The sequence below is a fragment of the Vombatus ursinus genome, unplaced genomic scaffold (genome assembly GCF_900497805.2).
Source record: "Vombatus ursinus unplaced genomic scaffold, bare-nosed wombat genome assembly UNPS02014906.1, whole genome shotgun sequence".
Taxonomy (NCBI): Eukaryota; Metazoa; Chordata; class Mammalia; order Diprotodontia; family Vombatidae; genus Vombatus; species Vombatus ursinus.
The window spans coordinates 285935-292871 of record NW_020954684.1 but is presented as its reverse complement, the minus strand read 5'-3'; the positions used below and the strand labels follow the sequence as shown (position 1 = coordinate 292871).

At 45.4% G+C, this 6937-nt stretch overlaps 1 protein-coding gene across 2 annotated transcripts in view; it reads right to left on the bottom strand.

Annotated features, from left to right (window-relative positions):
- CD4 (CD4 molecule) overlaps positions 1 to 3155 on the bottom strand; it is a 42424-nt gene extending 39269 nt beyond the window's left edge. Inside the window, exon 1 of one of the 2 annotated variants that reach the window (XM_027843347.1) lies at positions 2954 to 3155. The gene's annotated coding sequence lies outside the window, so the exon portion shown is untranslated. The remainder of the gene's footprint in view (positions 1 to 2953) is intronic. The other variant, XM_027843346.1, reaches the window with a different exon arrangement.
- Positions 3156 to 6937: the final 3782 nt, after the last annotated feature.

Sequence of the window (6937 nt, the reverse complement as noted above, 5' to 3'; positions counted from 1 at the left end):
AGAGAGAGAGAGAGAGAGAGAGAGAGAGAGAGAGAGAGAGAGAGAGAGAGAGAATGCAATATAGAGGCAAAGACCAAATAAAGAATGGGAACCAAAATGAAAAGGGGCAGAAGGAGCACAAAGAAACAGAAGAGATAATAAAACACTCACATTTATGTTTATAGAAATATATGTACACATACACAGGCTGTCTGGCACTGTGTCCCCAGTCCCTGGGGCTGGGAGCGGGGGCTGGGGGGGGGAAGCAGGCTTAGGGGAGAGGAAAAGGGCACAGCTTCACCACAGCATCTGTATATAACCCCACAGGCACTTTTATCTCCTCCCTATGACCGCCCATTTACCCCCTTACCCCTACCATGAGATGTGCCCCCAGTCTCCCTCACACACAAATATCAACCACCTTCCCCTTACTGGTTTGATTTAGGTGAACTTCCTAGAGACCACGATCCCTCTGAAGGGATCTTTGTGGTCTAGTTGCTGCAACCTCTACCATCCTCTCCTTTGCCTCCGACACCCACTTGAGGGGGGTACAGCCCCACCACCACCACCCCTCATACCCTGCCTAGTCCCCAGAGGAACCGAGCTGAGATCAGAGTCCTCCTCCCCTCAGCCCTGCTGTCCCCCACCCCCACCTGATCTGTGCCTTTCAGAAAAGGAATCTGGTTTCCCATCCTGTGGTCTGCCAACCATTCCATCTCCTTTTCACTTAGCAACAAGGCCCAGGGCACCGTGTCAGAGGAGTCTATTTTTCAACTGTTGTCCGTTTGAAGCCGGAGGTATTTTGTACTTAAGATAATCTCCAAATTGACCTCCTCCACTCAAGGAGTGATCTATCTATCCTGCTTCCCCTACCCCTGTGGGGAACCTGCGGCCTTGAGGCCACATGTGGCCCTCTAGGTCCTCAAGTGTGGCCCTTTGACCGAATCCAAACTTCACAGAAATCGGGGGATGTTCGAGGCCGAAGGTTTGCTATCCCTACCTACCCCCTTCCCATCTGTGCTATGTTTGGTTTTTCTAGAGGGAGCAAAGGCGAAGAGTTCTAAACTGTTTCTAACCCGGACAAGTAGGACCTGGTTGCAGCCATTTTGTGTCTAGTGGACAAAAATCTAGCATTTCATAGGAAAATGAGCCCAAGATGAAATGCTCACTTCCAAATCCTGCCTCCCGAGGTCTGTACTTCTCAGCCCCGAACTTTGATCTGCCGAGGGTGTAAGTGCATCCCAGGCAGGGCCAGAACTCTAGACTATTAAATTCTAGTCCTGACCCTATTTTAAAAGCAGAGTTGACCTAATTGCAGTGAGGGAGAGCCCTGAAATAGGGAATATGGATATTCCTTGTTTCTCAAGAGTAGACGTGTTCTCCTTGGATGCCCTCCCAGAATTAGCCTGTTAAAAGAAGGTGAGACTGATGATAAAGCATACTGACCACCATCTGACAGAGAGATAGGGGACTTCAGGAAAAAACTGAGATGTACATTTCCAGAAATGCCCAAAGTGTGGGCTTGTTTTGCTTGATACTGCTTATTTGTTAGAAGAGAAGGTGTTTTGTTTACTAGGGGGAGGGTTAGAAGGGAAGAGGGGGACTGTCGATCCTGAGGTCAAAAGAAAGAAAAGACAAAAAAAAAAGAGTTCATTGTAACATTTTTTAAATCACAGAAGAGAACAGAATGAGGTTCTGAAGGAGAAACAGACAAGCACAACAACTTTGAAATGAATATGTTGAATTTATTTTATTTTTAAAAAAATGTTAGTGGATGTAATAGATTCATGGTTTCATATATAATCCTCTTTTTCTGTTTGGTATATATGAAAATATTTGTACTTGTTCATAATTTTCAACTTCAGAATAACAAAAAAAATTAAAGTTAGTTTTTTTAAAGGGAGTCAGGATTGGAGCTGGGGAGCATCAGGCCTCAGGAACTGAACTGGCTTCAGTCTGGAGGAAAGAATTAGGAAGCAGAGGCAGAAAGCTGTTACTTTGTAGGAGCCAGCTGGGGAAGAAGCCTAAAATCACAGGATTGAAAGCTGGAAGAGCCTTTCATGACCTTCTAGTCCAAAGAAGGCAGTGGAAAGAGTGAGGGATTTGGCGTCAGAGGAACTTGGGTCCATAAGCTGGCCCTGCTACAAACTACCTGTTTGAACTTAGTCAAAAGCCATTTAACACCTCTCTGTCTTTAATTTTCTTGTCTGTAAAATGAGGGGATTCCATTGGATGGCTTCTAAGGCCCCTTCCAGTTCTGAATCTATGATCCTACAAACTCTTGCATTTTATAGGAAAGGAAATTGAAGACCTAAAAGAGTAAAGTGTTTTTTTCAACATCACAAAGGTAGTAAATAGCATTTGAACCCCAGGCCTTTGACTTCAGTTCATCAGTGTCTTCACCACACTATGGCATATCATCTCTACCACTCCAAAATACCAAATATATGACTACAGAAGCAGGCGCCTCTCCTCTCTTCTTCTTTCCTCTCCTCTCCTCTGCTTTCCTCTCCTCTCTCCTCCTCACTCTCGGTGTCTTCCATTTATATGCACCTTCTCCTGCCCCACCATACCTATTTTTTTCTCTCTACCTCCTTCCTTCTCAATCTTAATTCTTGCCTTCTCTTTCCAAGAACCGGCACTAAACATTGAATTTCCACTCCTTTCTTTCCCTTTCACCACCCCCTCCTCTCCTGTAGGTATGCTTCTTTCTTTGCCTTTCCTGCCCTGGAAAGTCCTCCAGTCACCAGAGATTCCTATTCCTTGACCCTCCCTCTTCATCCCAGTTTCCCCACCATTTCTCCAGGCCTCAGTTTCCTTATCAGTAAAAGGGTGGGGGAGAGAGGATGAATTTATCACCTTTAAGGGCTTTTCTAGCTCTGGATCTAAGATCTGATGATATTTTCTTATTTCCCTCACCCATACTTAGATCCCTCAACCTAGGAATGAAAAGTGGAACTCCTGTCTGTCTTACCTCAAGTTGTCTTTTTTTTCCTCCCCTTTTGATCAGTATCTGGTCCACTGATTGATGCAGGTATGTCCTCATGAGAACTTGGAGCTTTTTACCCAGAAATACAATAGGGAGAAGGTTTTGCCATCTGTCAAGACTGCAGTGGAGTGATGAAAGACAGGAAATCCGTCAGTGAAGTGCTCTCCAAACTCCTAGGCCTAGCCTAGCCCTGCACGTCACCTCTCTAGCTTGGGTCCCCACCCCTTAATATTCCTGTATGTTCAAGACTCAGAGTAAATGTCAAAGTGAAATAGCTTGAGTTAAGGGAAAAGTTGACCAAATGGAGAATAGAAACCTACAGTTATCAGCATTTCAATAAAATTGCAAAACACAAAGACATTGACACCGTCATCTGGACTGGGCTTCTAGGAAAACAAGAATCTCGGAAGAAAGGAATATATGCATGTAGGAGTAAGAAAAAGGATTAGGAGCATCTCTAGAACTATCCCAGGGTGATTGATGGGCCATCTGCCTATGGACTTATTAGTGTTTTTTTATACTTTATGAGAAGGTTGTCAGCAAGGCCAGTCACACCAAGAAGCTGCTTCATAGCCAACATACCCAAATGCTCTGTAGTGGCTGTCCCACTAGGGATCCAGTAGGCCTTCCTGGACCCTGATGCTTCACCTCTTTCATCATAGGTTGTCCAAGTAGACCAAAGAACATATCCATTGCTTCCTTTTCCTGGAAGTTGGGGGATAGGACAATGCTTTTTCCAGGGCTTCCAGGAGGCTTTTTAAAAAAATTTTTTATTAATTTATTTTGATTTATCAACAATCACTTCCATATGCTTTTGAGTTTCAGGAGGCTTTTTAATAATGGACTACTGCCTCATTACTACGAATTTTGAAGATTCATGGTGTTCCAAGATGGAGGAGGTGGGAGGAGACGAAAGTGTTTGGAAACTAAGGTGGGAAAAGTCAGAGAGTAGAACCAGGTGCCCCTACTCCTAGATCCTCAGGTTTTCCTGGCCTGGAGGGGCAGCTAGCATTGATACAGCTAATTGAAAGAATTTTCAAGCTCAAGATTTAGGTTGTTAGTTAGACAGGAGACAAGAACCTGTAAAGAGGGAAAATAAAAGGCCTCCAGGTGAAGCTGTCTGTGTTTGGTGTTTTACCAAACAGTAGCTGTGCCTGGATTCCTCTGTAAAGGCTAGAGTGGGAGATACTGGCTAAGACTGGACCAGATGGGGATTCCTTTCGCATCACCAAGAAGAGCTGATCCTGACTGCCTCAAATTCTGACTCCTTTCCCCCAGTGCAAACATACACATCTTTCTGAACACCACTCGATCCTTTCCCAGACTCATTGCTCCCTCCCTGTTCTTAGGGCCTCCCCACCCCTCACCCATTAGAGATCTGAGTAGTCGAATGCCTAAGATCTCAAGATGGCTGAGGCAGCTGACACCTGCAGCTGTGGCTGTGGCAGAAACTGTCAGTCAACAAAGGCAGCCCTCTCCTCACTTCCTCAGAAAGGTTTCCCCAGCACCCTCACCCCCACCACCCTTCAGAGGAGCTGATGCTCCTCCTCTGGGAGAGGACAGGAAGCAATAGGTTTTTGCCCAGCGACTCTGGCCTGTAAGGGAACCCTCTATTTTAAAATATATATTTGCACTGGGGGAGAGGAAGCCACAGTGGTCTAACTCTAAATTCATGCTTTAGGATATTCAGTTCCAGTCTTCCCCTGTCTGGTCCTTTGACAGTCAGACCCCAAGATGGAAGGGTCAGGGGATGGACACTGAGGACATCTGAGGCATCAAACTGGTGAGGCAACACCTTCCTAGGTGATGGTGCTCTCTGCTTCCTGCCTGCTTGATGCGGGCTGGTTAGACACCCCCACTGGGGTCATGGAAGGAAGTCAGAAACAGCTAGAAAGATTGATGAATTCATAAGCATATCCTCTGGCTGTTTGTGATTGGTGCATTCAAAAGGGCCTGGGATCTGCTTATTCTAGCCTGGGGAGTTGCCTAATCAACTTGAGCTTACAAGATGGTAAGCCTTTGACTAAATCTTCCTATGGAGGGTATGACCATGCTCCTTGGCATCTCATGGAAGATGGGTCTCCGTGACTGGGAAAGAATTGACTGGCAGGGACTGTTATGGAAGATACTACCTTCTTTGTGTTGGGCTTATAAAAAAGAGCGGACAACTTGCTTTTTTCCGTTTCCTGAGCACAGGTTACAGACCACAGATTCCTTTTCCACTACCCCCTTCCATAATACGCAGCTCCAGAGACAGCTAGGTGGTAAGGTGAATAGAGCACTGGACCTGAATTCAAATCCAGCCTCTGACACTTACTGTGTGACCCTGGGCAAGTCACTTAACCTCAGCTAGCCTCAGTCCTTCAACTGTAAATAGAGATAATAATAGAAGCTAACCTCTCAAGGTTGTTGGAAGGATCAAATGAGACATTTGTAAAGCACTTAGAACAGTGCCTGGCACATGGTGGGCACTTAATAAATGCTTGTTTTCTGCTTTCTTTTGCTTCAGGCTAGGAAGTCTTGGCATCTTTCCCCAAACCTCAAGAGAACACCTGGAGGTGGGGCCAAGATGGCAGAGTAAAGACAGGGACTCGCCTGAACCCTCCCCCAAACCCCTCCACCAAACCCCTCCACATACCCTTTAAAAATGATGCTAAACGAATTCTAGAGCAGCTGAACCCACAAAAAGACAGAGTGAAACACATTTACAGCCTAAGACAGCCTGGATGGTCTGCAGGAAAAGTCTGTTGCAACAGGATGAGAGAGGAGGGCAGTCCAGTGCAGGCCAAACCAGCACAACCCTGACCACAGCAAACCAGGAGACGGCCTTGGAAGTGACTGAGTCAGCAGCGGTGGCGGTGACCAGCTCTCAGCCCAGAGACGGTAAGGGTCAACTGGTCAGAAGAAGATTATGGGGGTCTTTTTGCTAGCACTGGAGGACTCTGTTGCTTTACCCATATTCCGATCTGGGTCACAGGATTGGGTGGCAGTACAAGGGCAAGGAGGAGCACTAGCATAGCAGACCTTGTGGCCACAGTGGAGGGAGGATCCTTCTCACAGTTCCATGGCAGAAAAGAGTGCTTATGGTCACTCGCAGACCAAAGCACAGGCCAGGAGAGTAAAAAACACCTCCCCTTAGATCGTGCCACCTTGGAAGAACTGAAAACTTACAGGTCCCTGTAACTATTTCTGAAAACAGCTGCATAAAACCCCTGAAGCTTGGGACAGTGAGTCCTCTACCCTGGAAGCAGAGCCCTACTTTAACAAAGAGTTAAAAGTCAAGTAATAGGCTGGGGAAATGAGCAAACTCTGACTATAGAAAGTTACTATGGTGACAAGGAAAATCGAACACATACTCTGAAGAAGACAACAAAGTCAAAGCTCCTAATCCAAAGCCTCCAAGAAAAATATGAATTGGTCTCAGGCCGTGAAAGAGCTCAAAAAGGATTTTGAAAATCAGGTAAGAGAGGTAGAGGAAAAACTGAGAAGAGAAATGAGAGTGCTGCAAGAAATCACGAAAAATGAGTCAACAACTTGGTAAAGGAGACACAAAAATACTGGGGAAAAAAAGCATCTTAAAAAACAGACTAGGTCAAATGGTAAAAGAGGTCCAAAAAGCCAGTGAGGAGAAGAATGCCTTAAAAAGCAGAATTGGCCAAATGGAAAAGGAGTTCCAAAAGCTCAGTGAAGAAAATAATTCCTTCCCACATGTACAAAAATATTTAAAGCAGCTCTTTCTGTGGTGGCAAAGAATTGGAAATTGAGGTGATGCCCATCAATTGGGGAATGGCTGAAAAAGTTGTGGTATATGAAGGTCATGGAATACTATTGTGCTGTAAGAAATGATGAGCAACTGGACTTCAGAAAAACCAGGAAAGACTTGTACAGACTGATGTTGAGTGAAGTGAGCAAAACTAGGAGAATGTTGTACACGGTAACAGCCATGTTGTGCAATGCCTAACTCGGATA